General features: G+C 34.6%; 1 pseudogene across 1 annotated transcript in view; it reads left to right on the top strand.

Annotated features, from left to right (window-relative positions):
• The window catches only part of LOC149544953 (uncharacterized), a 50597-nt pseudogene extending 34098 nt beyond the window's left edge, over positions 1-16499 (top strand). The window contains exons 2-4 of the transcript XR_016355087.1: positions 14749-15219; positions 15328-15575; positions 15826-16499. The product of XR_016355087.1 is annotated as an uncharacterized LOC149544953 (transcript). The remainder of the gene's footprint in view (positions 1-14748; positions 15220-15327; positions 15576-15825) is intronic.
• The last annotated feature ends 1369 nt before the right edge of the window (positions 16500-17868 follow it).

The following is a 17868-nucleotide window of genomic DNA, read 5'->3' as shown; positions in this document are numbered from 1 at the left end:
TTCTTTGGAGCTACTTCATAAGATTTAGTCTACACAATATGCCTAATTTACCATTCTTCTTTTTCTGCAAGAACATCCTCAGACATAAAGGAAAAGATCAAGGCAATTAACTCTTATAGTATGTTTAAATAAGAGAGATTTTGCAATAAGCAAGTAAATATAATACTCAAAGATAATAAATACTTATTTGCACATTAATGTTCTTGATACAAGTTGCTCCAATGAAGATTCATATCCATCAAGTCAGAAAATATCTCTATATAATCATTTGTCAAATAATGGGAATGAGACATTGGTTCATATTTCCCCCACAATGTAAAATTCCCACTCTCATATTGTTTGAACCACTTTTTTTTAATTTTTTTTTCTTTATATTCCGTAGAATATGGAAAACTTATTTTTATTCATTCTCTATTAAAGAACTATCAAAGGTTCACATCTTTCTTGTGGTGTTGTCAAAAACTCCTATTGCATACGTCCAATCTAGTGTTTGTGTATCACAGTCTTCACAATGTCTATAAAGGTATATTGATTTCATCTATTATTTTACAAGATTATGATCACTACTGGTAACTTATCGTTTGAATATCATTAATCAATTTTCTTTTAACATTGTTTCTTTCCATACAAGTCCTTTTCATGATAATGTACCATAACTATTGCAGGCATTTGGATGATTATGCCAATGAAATACTTAACTCCATCAATCTCCCACCATCATTTCTAGTATGTAGAACTTTGACTGAAAATTAGACTATCTCAGTTACGTCTCCTGGATAATGATTGCATCTCTATTAATATTGTGCTATTAACTACAAATATATCTAATCTACTGCAAGTTGTGGGCTGCTCGAGGCAATGACCATAATGGAAGCTGAAATAACTATAATTTAAGACATGATATAACTTCATTCTACTCAAGGATCTATTTGGTCAATACGGTTAACTAGTAATGCAAGACAAGAAGGATTACTCATACAACAATTTTGTAGTCAATGTATTTATAAGAACCTTCCTCATCAACCAAGTGTGGCTTTATGGGCAGCAATGATTGTAGGATATTCCACTAGGTTAATGCAGTTGATGAGTTTTTTGGAACTGTTTATTTTGTTGGAATAACTTCATATTTGACTTGCTATATATCTGACGCGAATATATATGAAACAATTTCATTCATGCCTTCTTATTCTCATTTGTATCATTATGAACAATAATTATGGTGGTTCTTCTTTCACTTCTCCTTGAACATTGTGCTACAGTATATATATGATCTGACTCTCTTCGATATCAATGATAATATCATTATCATTTCCAGTAGCTTGCTCAATATGAATGTCCATTTTCTTGTATTTTGTTGTGTTCATAAGTCTGCAACATATAGATGTCTAGTAGAGGAACTGTCTCCAGCTTGTATTGGAATATTTTCGCTGATTTAGACTGCTATGCAGTTTGAGTACCCGTGACAGTGGAATTAATTCCTCTTGAAAGCAGAATGTTTACAATTTGACTTTCTTATAACACTTATTATCAGAGGTAATTTCTATTCTTTTACGGCTAGTGTTGACCCTCAGTTGCCAGCAGTGTAAAGAGTTAACGATATCTACCCTTTTGTATTAGGAATGATCAAAAGGAAGCCCATAATGTCTGTATCATATCCAAAAGTCATTTTTTTATTTTTTATGATTCTTCTGTTCATTCATTTTCTTTCCATGCATTGGTGTGATGTTCAACTGTCTTATCCCACAGTTGCTGCGTTATGAATAATTTCTCCATCACTTATACTTTTTCCAGCGCACCTCTACCAATATGTTCTATCTCTGTCTGAGCATGTCTTTCTTCTAATCACTCTATTCAAAGTTCAAACATATTCCTCCTCTAGTAATGGTTGTCCATTCTCCAGATGCACTAAATAAACCGCAATGCTTGATAATTATCCAGTTGAGAAGAACTCAGAGTTTGCATAGTCCATCCTGATTGGTATGAATAAATCTCTACAACCTTAGCCGCCGAACCTATCTCCCCTGAGCCTCCCAATTAGTCACCTCCTTATCCCTTTAATTTACTGATTGCTCTTATTTAATTTTGTCTGTAATATCAGTGCTAATACTAGGAACTTTTCTCAGTGTTTGGATAGAGGGGAAGCATTCGTCTCCATCAATATATGATGTTCGTAATTTCTTGCGCTGTTTATAATACCGGCTGGTAAACTACTAAATAGTAATATGTTTCCTTGTTGGCGGCTTTCAACTTTATTTTACATTGGCAGTCTGGCTTTTATATCATGTTAAATTTTAGGATCTCTGCAAATGTAATAACATTGCCATTGTTATTGATGTGTTCCAATTGCAGATTTGCTTCTCATATAAATATGAAGAGGAGGAGACATGTCTCATAAAGAGATATGTCTCTATAGTTAATCATCATTTGTTAGTATATCTAATATAACTAACCATATATATATATATTATTATATATATAATATAATATGTAATATATATATTATATATATAATAATATGTATGTATAAATAATATATAGCTAATGATGATTTACCATTTATAATGAAGCTCATGATTATATCAATCTGATTGAACTACAATTTAACATAATGTGCTATTGGCAATTTGATTACATACAAACTGATTACATTACGTAGATTCTTAATATAATCTTAAGTGTATATATATATTATATATATATAAAATATTATATGTATATATATATATATACAATTAATGAATCAGTTATGTAAAATTAACTTGAGGATAGACATAAACAATATATTTCACACAAGCTAACTTCTTAACATTAGTCTCATTGCATTGTTAGTGGTTTTTGTTAAGAAGAAGGATGACACAATGAGGCCATGCATTGACTACAGGGATCTCAACATGAAGAGAATCAATAATAGGTATCTCATTTCTAGGATCAAGGAATTGATAGATGAGCTATATTGGTCAGCTTAATTGTTCAAGATTGATCTTTGTTTAGGGTATCATCAAATCAAGGTAAGAGAGAAGGACATGCACAAGATTTTGCAGATGTTACTATGTACAATATGAGCTTTGGTCATGCCTTTTAACTTGACAAATGCACTGGCCACCATCCAATCTTGTATGAACCAAGTATTTGTTGATTGATTGAGAAAATTTGTGCTAGTATTCTGTGATGACATTCTTAAAAATAGCAAAATGTTGGAGGTTCACTTGAGGCACCTTGATGGATACTTGACATAATAGAGCAGCAATTTTTCTTTGTGAAGGAATCCGAAAGTGACTTCAAATCGACATAAATCCTGTACTTGGAGCATACAATTATTGTTATGAATGGTCAAGTGGATCAACAAAAATATGTGCAATTTTAGATTGGCCTCTTTTGAAGACATTGACAGAGTTAAAAGCTAAGTTACCCTGGTTCGCCCCTAGACCCTGCCAGACCAGCCTGGGTACGAACTGGTACCTGGTCCTGGTCCAGAGCACCTGCTGGTCCAAGCAGGGTTCAAAATCCAGAGACCCAGTTTGAACTGGCAGTCTGGAAAAGAGAATCTGGTCGAACCATGCCCAAACAGATCGAACCTGGGCGAACTTGGCATGGATTTCGACGATTTGGGCCCTGTGGACATCAATAAAATGACATTTTTTGGCAAATTTTATAACGCTAAAAGGTGGAAGGCTTCTAATTTTCATTTTAACCCTTTAGTTTAACATGAAACAGTGATACTGGAACTTGCTGTTATGATTTAATTTTAATGTTTTAAATCTTTGAAGTTGAACTTGAAATAAATGATAGCATGATCATGATTCACGATGCTATGATTACAAGGTTTAAAGTTTATGGTGTTTTTCTTGTTTAAATTATATAATTTTATGATACTATGTGACATCTGATACTTAGCTCAAGCTTTGAGGCTTTATAATTATGTATTTATATATAATTCTTACATGGTTTTGTACGAACGAACCCAAATGAATCCAAATCCCTTTCTAAAATATTGCCATATCTGCAAACCTGTTCTTTGAACCCAAACTTGGAACCAAACTTGAACTGGTAATTTAGGTTAAAAGGATTTTCTGGCTGTTGCAGCTACTACAAGAAGTTTGTTAAGGGCTTTTCAGGTTTAGTGGTACCATTGGTAGATTTAATAAAGAAGGGAGCCTTCTAATTATCAGATTGGGTATAGCAAGCCTTTGATAAGTGCAAGGAGGCGATGTGCTTACGCCCACTTGATTTCTCACTTCATTTTGTTTTAGAGTAATGATTTAGGAGAAGAGATCGAGCAATTTTGATGAAAAATGGGCATCACCTAGCATTCAAGAATTTGATCTTCAGAATGATCCCTCTGAGCATATCTAGCAAGTGGCCTTGGTGTTTGTTCAGATTCTTTCTTCTTCTTTTCACCCTCCATTACCTTTTTGAGCTTTCCTTTTTTGCATGGGAATAACAAGAACCTTTTCTAACTGAATTCAGGTTCGGGAGTACACTAATTCCATTCTTCATCTACTTGGATATTTGCACTTTCCACAACTTTCTTCAACCATTTAAAGCATTGGTATACCTTGCCTGCAGTAGAGTATCCCAAGAAGATACCTTCATCAAATCTTGCATCAAACTTTCCAAGGTTGCCTTTATCTATTCTGATATAGCATTTGCTTCCAAAGATTCTGAAATATTTGATTGTAGGCAGCTTTCCAAACCATAGCTCATGAGGAGTCTTTGTATGATTAACTTTAATTTGTACTCTGTTAGAAGATAGACAACAGTGTGCGCAACATCTCTTCAGTATACATTAGGTAGATTAGCATCTTCTAGCATTGCTCTAGCCATCTTAACAACTGTTCTATTTTTCCTTTGAACAACTCCATTCTGCCATGGAGTCCTAGAAGCATATAAATGTCCTCTAATTCCATACTTCTCACAGAAGCTGTGAAACTTATATAATGTAAAATCTACTCTATCAAATCTCAAGTATTTTATTTAAGCATCCATTTGAAATTTTTGAATCCAATTAGAATTCAAATTTTTCTCTTAAGAATGTCAGCCATGTCATTCTCGAATAGTCATCAATAAGTAATATGAAGTACTTTTCGCCTTCGAGTCCTCTTGTTCTTGTAGGTCCACATAGATTGGTATGTATCAACTCCAAAGGCCTTGTGGTTGAATATTCTTTATTCTTAAATTTATTCCTAGTTTGCTTTTCCATTTGACATTCCTTGCATATAGTGTTAGCAGGCTAATACTTGGCATGTCTCTTACCACGTTAGAGGAACCAATCTTAATCATATTGTCAAAATTAATTTGTCCCATTCTTTTGTGCCGTAGCCAACATTCATTTGTCAGTGACAAAGAGTAAGTTTCTCCATCGTTTTCTTTAGATAGTAGATATTACCATTTCTCATACCTTTTGCAACAAGTTTCCTGGAATCTTTTCTGATTTCACATCTACCTCCAGGAAAACTAGCCTCAAATTCTTTACTGCATAACTGACTCACTTAAAAGACTCCGCCTTAGACCCTTAACATATAGACATCACTAGCATTATGCTTCTGTCAATACAAATAGCTCCCTTACTACATATAACTGTAGAGCTTTGCTAGAAAATGTGACTGATTCTCTGTCATGTAACACTCTTTTGTCATCTGTTATATGATTTGAACTAGCGGATTCAATAATCCAAGATTTGGATTCTTCTTTTGTGTGTAGAGCAGTGGTTATAGTTTCTTCTGCAAAATATTGACTTCGTATTTGTTATCGTCATTCTCCTTGATAACCAAAAAAAATATTTCAGCATTTGAAACATTTCTACCTTGATCCTCTGATGAATGAGTCTTGATGGAGTAGGAACTTTTCATACTCTTATCATTGCTATTTAATATCAACCCTTGCATTTCTGTCATATCTGTTATAACTATCTTTCCTTTTATCATCACTAGGTTTCTTAATGTCTTAACTAAAAGGACTTCTAATAGCATATTGCCCTGTTCTTCTACAGGTGAAACAGTTGAAGGGTAACTTATCTTTATATTTGTTGGATCCTTTCTTCAATCTTCGGACCCAATTCGTTTCTTCATTTGGATCAGATTCATCATCAGCCTTCTTAATTGCCTTGAAAGCAACATCTTTCTCTCTTATTGGTTTTCTTCAAGTTTAGGCAGCTCAAAAGCAGTGACAACATTATAAATCTCCTCCAAACTGTTTTTCTCCATATCACGACTCTGTTGAATGGCAATCAACAAGGTTTTGTGGGTCTAACTCATAGTTGTCATCACTTCTATTAGCACTTCATTGTCCTCTAAGATTCTACCGGAGCCTCTGATTGAATTGACAATTTCATTTATCCAATGCAAATAGTCTTCAATTTTCTCATCCTTAGACATTTTCAAATTCTCAAATTTGTGCTTTAGATTCTACAACTTAATTTGCTTAATCTTTTTGTTTCCACATATGCTGCCAGGCTTCTTCTAGACATCAAATGCAGTTTTTCAACCCATGACTTTTAGCAATTCTGAGTCACCTAGATCGCTGATAATAGCATTCTTTGCATTTGCATTGTTCTCATGTGCATTGACTTCATCTGGTGCGAGAGTACCTGATGGTGGAGGTACATAACATTTTCTGATAGCATAAAAAATTCCATATGACATAGAGTCCAAATGTGATTCTATCCTTTCCTTGTAGAAAGTATAATTTGTTCTATCAGACTTAGGTACTTTGTTGCCATGCTCATCCGCCGTTTCAAATTTGCCTCTAGCAGTTAGGCTTCTTTTAGAAGAACCTTGCTCTGATGCCAAATGTTGAACACTTATGGATGCTAAGACGGGGGGGGTGAATAAACTTAAACAAATGCTTAACAATTCTGCCACAATTCTTTTGTTCTGTTGATTGGTAAAATATTCTGCCACAATTCTTAGTTACTTATTGATCCAATAAATAATCAGTAAAAGATATAGTAATGAAAACAAACACACACAAACACCAAATTTACGTGGAAAACCCAACATGGGTAAGAAAAATGGTGAGAATTGCACTCACTATATGAAATAATTGATTGCAAAGTTTTAGGCAAGAAGACAAAGAACTCACTGTCCCTAAGAGAACCTGCACATAAATAGATCTGAATAAAGTTGATAAGAGAGCGCACAACCCCCTGGCAGGTGTAGAAAAAATATGAAATTAAAAGATATAGGACCTTCTGATCAGCTTCTAATAACATTTTTATTTGATTCAGTAATTCACACTTTGGTCTTCTTTATTTGCATCACTTCATCTTCACATTTGATCCACACACTCAACAATTTTCTCACACACTCTTTCATTGCTCATCTATTTGCACACATTTATATATGGTGGTTTGTTCTTTGAAAAAATTGGATAAAGGGGACCCAAATGCATCTCAATAAGTTTTCCTTAAATGATATGATTGATCATGGCACGCACGTCAGAATATTGACCAAAGCCGGTCCAAAATGTAATGTAGAAAGACTTCAAAAACATTTTTCCAGTCGACTTAATAACATTTCAAAAAGACTATATCTGAACCAATAAGACTCAAATCATTTCAAAAAGACTATATCTGAACCAATAAGACTCAAATCATTTCAAAAAGTTGAGTTGACCAAAAGCTAACATATCGCACTTCAGACAACATATCTTCACTTGCAGAGCAGTCTGACAAAGTATTTGAACCGAAACACTGCACAAAGTATCTGACCAAGTCCACCAAATAGCATAATCTAATATACCAATAGGGTGCATTCTGTAGGCCTGTCTGATCCATTCCTAATTGCTAGCTTGATTGTCAGCTAACAATGCATCATAACTTTTTCAAAAGAACAACTGGAGACCTGAAAATATGATAGTGCAATATTCATAGTACATAGTCACTGTAACCAGAACTGCAAGCTGCCATCATATTATGTTGAGGAATGCAGAGCATTCTCCCAAGACTCGAGAGGTTTTCAAATAAACTTTATTGAATATTCCGACTTGTCATACTTCCATCTTTCCGGATATATCTTATATTGACTTATTATTATAATCAGAACATCAGAATATAATCTAAATACAAAGTGTCAACCATCTGTTATCAAACATTAAGTACTATTTCCTGCATATCAAACATTAGATCCTCATTTCTGCAATGTTGATGTGAGTATTATGACCACTCCGACTTGCAGAATAAAATACCAAGTATTTATCCTCTCTTGAACAAGGAACCATCAAATGGTATACAATTTGACAATGTCAGATCAAATGAAGCAACCCCAAGGTTTGCAGTGCGTACAAGCAATTTTGTGTTTGATATAACTTAGCGAGTTGCGCGAGCTAATGATTAGCTGCACCTGATAATTATAAAGGAGAATGATCTCCCCTTTCCTTCGGCCAACGTGGAAAAAGAATGAGTAAACTGAATGGAGTTACGATTTGCATGAAAGAAAAGGGTGGCGAAGACATGCAGATATATTTTACAATCTTAACCGATGGAAAATGCAATATTGGAAGAAATATGAAAGGCCTTAATAATAAAAGATTTATAGGAGGCTGATGGACTTTTCTTGAGTTAAAATTAAATTCAATGTGGGAATTAAAACTTCACCCATACTATTATATAAATAATGTGTATACTATTCATGTATACTTCTACACATTATTTTGTGTGTGTGTGTGTGTGTGTATACATTATATGACAAAGTAAGTGTACTATGGGTATTACTTATATAATATAATACATTTGACACCAAATAATGCAGAACATCCAAATTTCAATTTAAAAGTAGTAATTATATTTCATTTATTATCTATGTTACCTCAAGTTTTCGGTACGGGGATGGCAAGGGATGGCAGATGGGTTTTCGGGACGATAATTCTTTTGGTGATTTTGGGGATTGGGGGGGGGACGAAAAACAGGGATGACTATATATATATAGGGAAATTTTAAAATATACATTGAAATTTATAAATATACATGTCATTCATATGAAACTAAACACAAAGCATGTCATTCAAACATTATAGAACCATAACATACAACATTTGAATGCCATGTAGGAAATAATATCTGATTTCATTACCCAATTGTCAAAATACATGTCAATATTAGTGAACATTAACAATATCATGTCATAATGGTAAACATTGTAAATCTGAAAATCAAGATCTAAATATGCCCAAAGCTATAGGCCCAAAGGCTAGAGGGCTGCCGTAAAGTAATAAGTATCAATGTATCATAATTATGTTCATGTTCAACATAAAAAAACATAAAAAAATGAAGTAGATTGTTGCTCTTATTCTCCTTCTACCGCTATGGCTTCAAAATCAGAGTCCTCACTATCATTCTCTATGGGAAGCATAGTCTCATCTAATGGAACCCCAACTAGTCATGGTGCTATGTCATCCTCATCTATCTAGGCGACATCCTTAGGCTCAACATCCCATCGTAAAGTTGGTGTCTACCTATACTTTGGATTCTGACGATCTACAAGTCGAAGAGCATGATACACTATCACTAGCTTCTCCGCTCTTTTAGAGGTAAGTCTGTTCCTCTTGATAGAGTGGATATATGAATATGTGGACCAATTCCTCTTTGTAGTTGAGGAGCTAGCAACTTGTGCAAGGAGGCGTTTGACAAGTATTTTTAACTCAGGTCTATCCAACCTTGCTTGTGGCTTACCCAAGTTTGGGCCACGAATGTTGGTGAAGTCAATGAACTGTGCACAAAGAGTAGAGGCATCTTGAGCTGAATACATCTTATCAATTGCTCTTGTAAAGCCATCCAATACCTCAGGATCACTACATGGGAGGCCCCTTCTACCCAATTGTGCATACCATTTGGGATTTAGAGCAAAGGGTGCCATATGAAGCAGGGTATTCATCATGTTCCACCTACGCGTCACAATAGGCCTAATATGCTCCTCGTAAAACCCCAATGTAGGATCTTTTGTTGCAACAACTCTCTTCATCTTCCCAACATGCTGTCAATAGTCTCATAGATCTCTCCCAAACTAGGAGCCTCAGTATTATCATATCTAATGACATCTACACAGGGTGCTATGATAGAGCAAATATATCTGCAAGATCAAAAATTAAAATCAAAATTAGAATTTTGAAGAATTTTAAGACTGTTAGTAGGAAAATCAGCAAGCAAAAGACTAATATTAAAATTAAAAATCAGCAACTTACCTCATTGTGGACCACCATCTCTCATCAAGGATCCTTTACTTCACTGCTTTTCCTTCAGAGGACTTAGAATTAGACCATCGTCCCCACTCTGGAGTCACCACCATCAATTGAAGGGCCTCATACACTTCAATCATCCTCTCCATCAAGATGAAATATGTGCAATACCTATAGCAACAATTATAATTTATGACTAAAAGCATCATGTGTAAGTTTGTAACACTTATAAATAATTTTTAAAAATAACTTAAAGCTAAAACAACTAAAAGCAAACTATAATTAAAATTGACATACCTTGTCTTGGCTGGTTTGAGGAACTTCTTCTTAGAGAAGGACCTGAATAGAGCAAGTGAAGTGTGGTGGTTGCAAATAAACATTTGCACTTCTCTAGCTTCTATCATCGGCTATTTCACCCATTCAATCTTCCCTATATCCTTCAATACATTGTTTAAAGAATGAACAAAACAAATGATCCAAAAGATGTGCCCATAAGCACCCTCTATCATCATTCTAGTTGATTTGCACACAGGTGTAGAATTTGTGATAACTTGTACAATGCTAGACGACCAAATCTCCTCTATGACACCTCTCAAAATGGTGAACTAGAATTCTGCATCCTTCTTTCTTGAACAATCTATGGCTTTCAAAAACTAAGAACCAACAGGAGATGTGACAGTGATATTAATGATTGGTCGATCTCTAACATCGGTCCACACATCCATCACAATAGAGCAACCCGTCCTAACCCAAGTGCATTTCATATCCTCAAATAACAAAGAAACTTTTGAGTACTCTTCATCTAGGATGGTGGTTTGTAGCTTATGCTCACTAGTGGGTACAAATGTGGAATTCATGCTCAATATATCTTTCACCATTTGTTTATAATAAGTGGAATGGGTTGCATGATATGGGATACCATTAGCAACAAAGAATCTACCAATGGATGCCTCACTTTTCTTTTGCTTAAGAATCAAACATACTTTCCACCGAGTCCTTCTCACCACTACTCATCTTTCTCTTCCCCCTAAACTCAGTAGGGTTGCCACTATTACCAATGGCGGATGACATATGCCTAGATGATTGTGAGAGAATTGATAATGATGTCACTGTCAAATTGTGCCCCTCCACTTCAACTTCTAAGTGCAATCTTTGGCATTCTAATTTTTGTTCATTAGTCAATTTAGGACAAGCTTTGACTCCTTGGCATGAAAAACCTAAAAAGTGTGACTTCACGCTTGTATAGTTGCCCATAAAATCATCAAAGACAAACATGGCAATCGCACACCGTAGTCCCTCTTGAATTCTTTTTATCTTTTACCCTAGGTGTGACATATTGAAAAAGAGGTTTTTTCGTATTGAAAGGACCCTTAGCAAAATTCTTGATAATGGTGAAAGGGCATTTAAACAAATCAGATTTAGGATCGGCTCTTTTCTTAGTCTCACTACTAGCAACATCAACCCCAACCACATTTTATTCCTCATCACTACTACTACTAGTACTCCCACTACTACTCATTGTGCTTTGTTTTGAGGTTTAAATATGCAATAGATATATGAGATGAAACAATGAAAAAACAAGAAGAAAACAGACTCTGCAAGTTGCAAATCTATTTAAAAAATGATAGATGGAAGCATAAAGAGTTCCATACATGTTGCACAAAATGGAAGGTCAAACCCTTGGTCAAGCTCTTGGAAGCAAAAATATCACCTCCTATTTTTGCAAAATGAAAACTCTAGCTAGCTGCAATAGAAAATGAAAACCAAACAAATGAAGAAACAATTAAAATGTGGTGAGTTTAAACCTTTTAGGGCTTTTGAAGGGGTGGGGCCAACCTGGGTGACTTAGTTGGGAGGCTTAAAAATGTTTTTTAATGTTCACTTTTTTAACTTTTTGCATACAAAAAAAGGGGGACGGCCGGCCGTACTTGGTACGGCTGGGGCTTGTCTAGATGTCCCCTTTTTGTACTGGGTATGGCCGACTGTCCCCCTTTTTTTTCTCCTAGGCATCCCCAAGTTTTAGAGAGGTCCCCTGCAAATTTACCTTTTTTGGGAACGGCTGGGGGATGTCCCATACTTGTCCCTAGGACGTCCTTCTCGAAAACTCCTAAATTTTGGCCGGGTACGTGTCCCCAGGGAACATAGTTTTTTTTTTTTATGTAAACATAAATAATTTTTAAAAAATTTGATGACATAGTCAGCTTAGAGTGGAAGCTTGGTATTATTTGTCCTACACTAGTCTGCTTTTCCGTGGCCAAAGTGGTTTGGAGGAATCCCTGACAAAATTGGTGGCAGCTTGGTGTTTGTACCCTTATCCCTCTTTGTTAATGCTTTCCCCCTTTGTTGTCCACCTGTAAAAGAACAATAACATAGTGAAAGTACAGTCCGAATAAATTCCAATGCCAATAATATAATCTTAACAAATATCCAGCTTAACCAACCATTTCCACTTCACATGAAATCATAATAAATAACCAATTTAACCAACCATTTGCACTTCACATGAAATCTCAATGGCTATAGTATATTTTCAAAACATTTTTAAATTAAAATAAAATATGGGATGTAACAAACTTGGATACATCGACTTGAAATTGTTCGATATTTTGAAGATGAGTGGATACCACCTCAATATGCATATCTGTATCTTTGATTTAACACCCACTTCTTGATCATCGTAAAGAAGTCTCCACATCCTGAGCAATCTCTTGATACTTGACATTTTGAAGCCTTCAATTAATTGTGATGGTGTTGGTTCATATTCCCAGATCGCTTCATCTTTGTGAATGTTGTTCATCCTCGCCATTTTTGTATCTTTTCTTTGAACTGTCCTTGATATTGTGCTTATATAAATATCTTGCCTTGTTCCTTTTTCATGTCTTGAACTTGTCGATGTTCATGTTGTTGGAACCTTCTAATTGATCTTGGATTTCCAAAGGAAATGCAAGAGATAATGATAATCTTCTTCATTTGTGGAACTTGTTGTTTTCCTTGCTCTTTGAATTCTTCTTAATGCGATCTTGTCTTCAAATTCCCTTCTTGTCATTGAACTCAAACTTGCCTTCGTGTCTTTCCTTCATGACAACTTGATTTTGAAATTGCAATCCCAATTCCTTCTCTTATTATTGCCTCCTTGAAGTTGCGAATTCCTTTCTTCTTCATGTGACTTTTGATGTTGCAATGGTTCTTCACACTTGATCCTTGAATTTACCTTCATGCATTTGCTTGAGCATCAACATCGTTTGAACTTTCCTTGCACTATATTCAGTCTTTGATCCCAACATGTTCACTGTTCCTGTATGAAGCTCAAAATCAGTAAACTTTGATGACAATTGAAATGCTCTAATAAGTAAATTGTCCATCCCAAATTTGTTCAAGTTCTGATTTATACTAATGAGTTTCAAAACTAAGTAATAAAATCAGAACATCTGGACAGCGTACTGAGACTGGAGCACATCCACATCTAGTGTGGAGCCTGCTGGTGTGCATCTGGTCCGGTATCTTGGTATTTGGTACAAGAATGTAAGATTGTAGCATAGATTTGCTGCCATTGGTAAGGTTACTAAGTCACTACTGTTAGAGTTGGAAAGAGGTTTCTTGGTCAATTAAGACTGTGTTAAGATGTAATAAGAATGATAGTAGAAAACAAATTTAGTGGTAATCAAGGAAGGTTATTATGTTTTGCCACTGGTAAGGTTATGAAGCCAATACTTCTAAATTGGGAAGAAATTGCTTGGTCAATTAAGACTGTTAAGATCTAATAAAAATGACAGAAAAAAACAAATCTACTGGTAACTAAGGGTGGTTATTACAGAATATGAAGTTTTGATAGTTGAAGCAGAATATGAATCATTGTGGTTCCTACCTGACATCTTGTTTTCCTCCCTCTTTGCATATTAATATACATAGCTGGTCTTGGTAGGATGTGTGCTCTCATAGATGTTGCACAAATCTAGGACAATACAGTTTTATTATTCAGTTCTAATCTGTTTGTCGAATATCTTCTCTGCTTTTCATTTTAATGTTGCACTCTGCATATTTGAAATGCTATCTTAAACATAAATTGTTTAGGCACATAACCTAACTGAAATTCTTCCGTTGCATTATCTACTGGGTTCTATCCTGGCCCTCAGATGGTTAGTTTTCTCTCACATAGATGATTTGTGTATATTTGGATTGTTTCTTTCCTTACTCAAAGATGCAATTTAAGTTCCGATTGCAAGCACATGAAATATATTTCTAAATGAGCAAAATTGTAAGTTTTATAGTAAATATGTAAACAGTAATATTTACTTGGATGACACAGTTTTACAAACTTTTTTTGTCCAAAATTATTATGCTTTTATCTTTTTAAGAACAGGCAAAGGCATGCTTTTAATAGCTTGGTTGATCTTTATGAATATTTATACTTGTGAAATCATTTCAATCCTAATTACACTATTTGTAACATATTATTTATTTTTTGATGTTATAAATTAATCTATCACATTCTCAGGTCTTAATGGTCCAGACTTTCAGATCTTATGCAGAGTCATTTTTGAAATGTTAATTTACCTTCAGATTATATTTTCAAAATAGGAGGAAGCAGATACTTATAAAGCAGAAATGCTTCCCATGCCACCTGAAAATAAGACTACATTTGGGCGTCGGATAAAAGAAGGTGATTTAGTCATTGTCTATGAGAGACATGACCATATGAGAGCTGTCACTGTAAACAGCGGGGCACAGTTTCAGAACAAATTTGGTGTGTTTGAACACTCGGATTGGAAAGCCTTTTGGAAGCAAGGTCGTCAATAAAAAGGGTGGTTTTGTCCATATATTGGCCCCAACACCTGAGCTTTGGACACTTGTGCTAAGTCACAGGACACAGATACTATACATAGCAGATATCAGCTTTGTTATCTTATTTTTAGAAATCTATCCTGGTTGTGTGGTAATGGAATCTGGTACTGGAAGTGGGTCACTCACCACTTCACTTGCACGGGCTGTTGCACCTTCGGGTCAGGTTCATACCTTTGATTCCCATGAACTCCGGGCAAATTCTGCAAGGTATAGCTGGTTTCAAACCTTCTAAACTTATCTAACCTTTAGTAGATTAAACAGTAACGCATACGAGGTTGGTAGTAACTTACTGTTTTATTTCCTTCGCATTCTCAGGGAGGACTTTGAAAAGAATGGCTTGAGCAGTCTTATAACATTAGAAGTTCGTGACATTCAAGGCACTGGATTCCCAAATAATTTTTGTGGCGAGGTTGATGCTTTGTTTCTAGATCTTCCTCAACCATGGTTGGCTCTTGCCTCAGCAGCAGAGGTATTAAAACCTGATGGAGTTTTATGTTCATTTTCTCCTTGCATTGAACAGGTACAGCATACATGTGAAGTTTTGACCAGTAAGGCTTTTACAGGTTAGTCTTTTTCTGCAAGCGGACTGTCAAATTTAATTCCCGTAAGAAAATTGAAATAAGATGGACCATTTCTGATCATTGATTTAATTATATCTCAAGTTCACAATATAATCTATGTATTGAGTCTAGAATTTTAACAAACTTCTGCTCCTTTCAGGGCTAGATATTAGTTATTTTCTACCATTATCTTTTTCTCACTGAGAAATTGTGCTTTTCAAATTTGATAATTGACCATAACGTCTTAATGTAGATGTCCGGACCTTTGAGATCCTCCTCCGCACATACGAGGTTCGTGAACATTCATTTACAAAAATGACAGAAGAGCAATCATCTGATGCACATGGTTCCTTCAGTTCATTGCCTTGTAAGAGGCTCTGTTCTGAAATGTCAAAAGATAACAGCTCGAGTACAACGAGTGAGAGAGGAGCGACACTGAAAAATGAGAAGGTCCGTATGGTTGTGGCTAAACCAAATCCAGAGACAAAAGTTCACACTGGGTATTTAACCTTTGCTCGGCGTGTTGTTTAGACCTACTTGTAGCGCAGTCTTGAAGGATGCATTCAAATATGTTTAAATTTTGATGAAAGAATTTTTTAAATGATGTATTGAATATGAATGTATCAAAATTTTGATGTCAAAGCCTCACTTAGAATCTGAGTCTGATATTTATGCTTACACGGTTGCCATCATGATTGGTGCAAGTAATCATGAAGGTACCACATGATAGACCACATAGTATCGGAGAATTTGATTTAGTTCGATAATTATGTTGGCTGACAGCTTACCTATGATTTCCATATTCTGGGTTTGTATGATCTGTGCAATGTGTTTTACTTACTCTTAAAAGATACTCATCTTTTAATGTTGGTTACATAGCAAGTGATAGGAATCCTATATATCAAAATTACTGCTATGTTTCATGCCTCTTTCACAAACCGTTTTTTGGTATTTTGCAAATGTTCCACAAGGGAAAGGTGACACAAATCACTGTATCGAATTTTATATGTTGAATCTCCTTGTTGACTTATAATTTCTTTCGTTGAATGATGTATCTGTGATTACCTGGCCAAAAAAAATCTAAAACAGATGTTAATTTAGATCTTGCAAAATGCTTATTGGGTTTTGAGGATGTTGGAGTACATATGGCATCATACCTCTGGGATTTCGGCACAAGGCTCTGTAATATCGCACACACACACGCACGCGCGCACACATTCATTCGTTATACAAGAATAGACACTGCTTGATTGTCTAAACCTTGAGCTTCAAATTATGCTAACTAAATAGTGATTAGGTATGTTTATATCTCTAGCATTTTTATCCAAAAATCAAAGATCTCCCTCTCGTACAAGCACATGTAGCATATGAAGGAAACCGCCCAAATAGTAGACCAATAAGAGTGAATGATATAACTATATATAGTAGCAGTTGCATGTTTTTGTACGCACAACAATAAGTCAATAGGAGTGATATATTTGATAGGGATGAAAAGATGACATAAATATTAGTGAGGTTTTGATCAAAGGAATAGAGTTCAACACGACATAAAATATAATAATTTGAATTTAATAAAATTAAAATGAACAAGAATAAAACTTTGAGAATACATGATTGAAAGTGAAATCTTAAATTAATAGCATGGAACAGCAACATTAGCCCAACATGCATGTTTAGATCTCATGTATTATTTCTAAAGACATTTGTAACAAATTTATTATAGATTGACTCAAAAATGTTTGAAAATTTGAGAGAAACTTATTATTGCAAAATAACATATTATTGATGAGCTAAAATTTGCATATCCATGCAAATTCATATGTATACATATGCAAATGATGTTGAGTTTGACTCATTTATGTAGCCTTTGTCTCTTTCTACACACATTAATTTGATATTTTAAGCCTCAACTTATCGACATAAGTATTGTAAATAGTTGGATATTATTCAATTAACTATATGAATATGTATACATCAACCCTAAGATTATCTTTGTGGCCATGAACTCTATTATATTTTTTCCTTGAGTTGATTAAGTACACAATTTTAAAAATGTGATGATATGTGTGAGTATTTATGAAATTTAGTTCACTTTTATCATCCAAAGATCTTATCTTCGATATTGTATTCACATAATTTTGCATTAAATCACTTTAATTAATATTAAGCTTTCAATACGATTGTAAATACTTTTACCTTTAAATATTAAAAAAGATCTAAGTTGAATAGGTTCAAATATAGATATAAAGAACAAATCAAAAATCTAAACTTAGACTTGAAAATTTGATATCAAATA

Source organism: Cupressus sempervirens, chromosome 8, assembly GCF_028749045.1.
Source record: "Cupressus sempervirens isolate cs-2001-9-10 chromosome 8, ASM2874904v1, whole genome shotgun sequence".
NCBI classification, from domain to species: Eukaryota; Viridiplantae; Streptophyta; class Pinopsida; order Cupressales; family Cupressaceae; genus Cupressus; species Cupressus sempervirens.
Note: the sequence above shows the minus strand (reverse complement) of the source record. Positions and strands in the feature narration are given on the sequence as shown.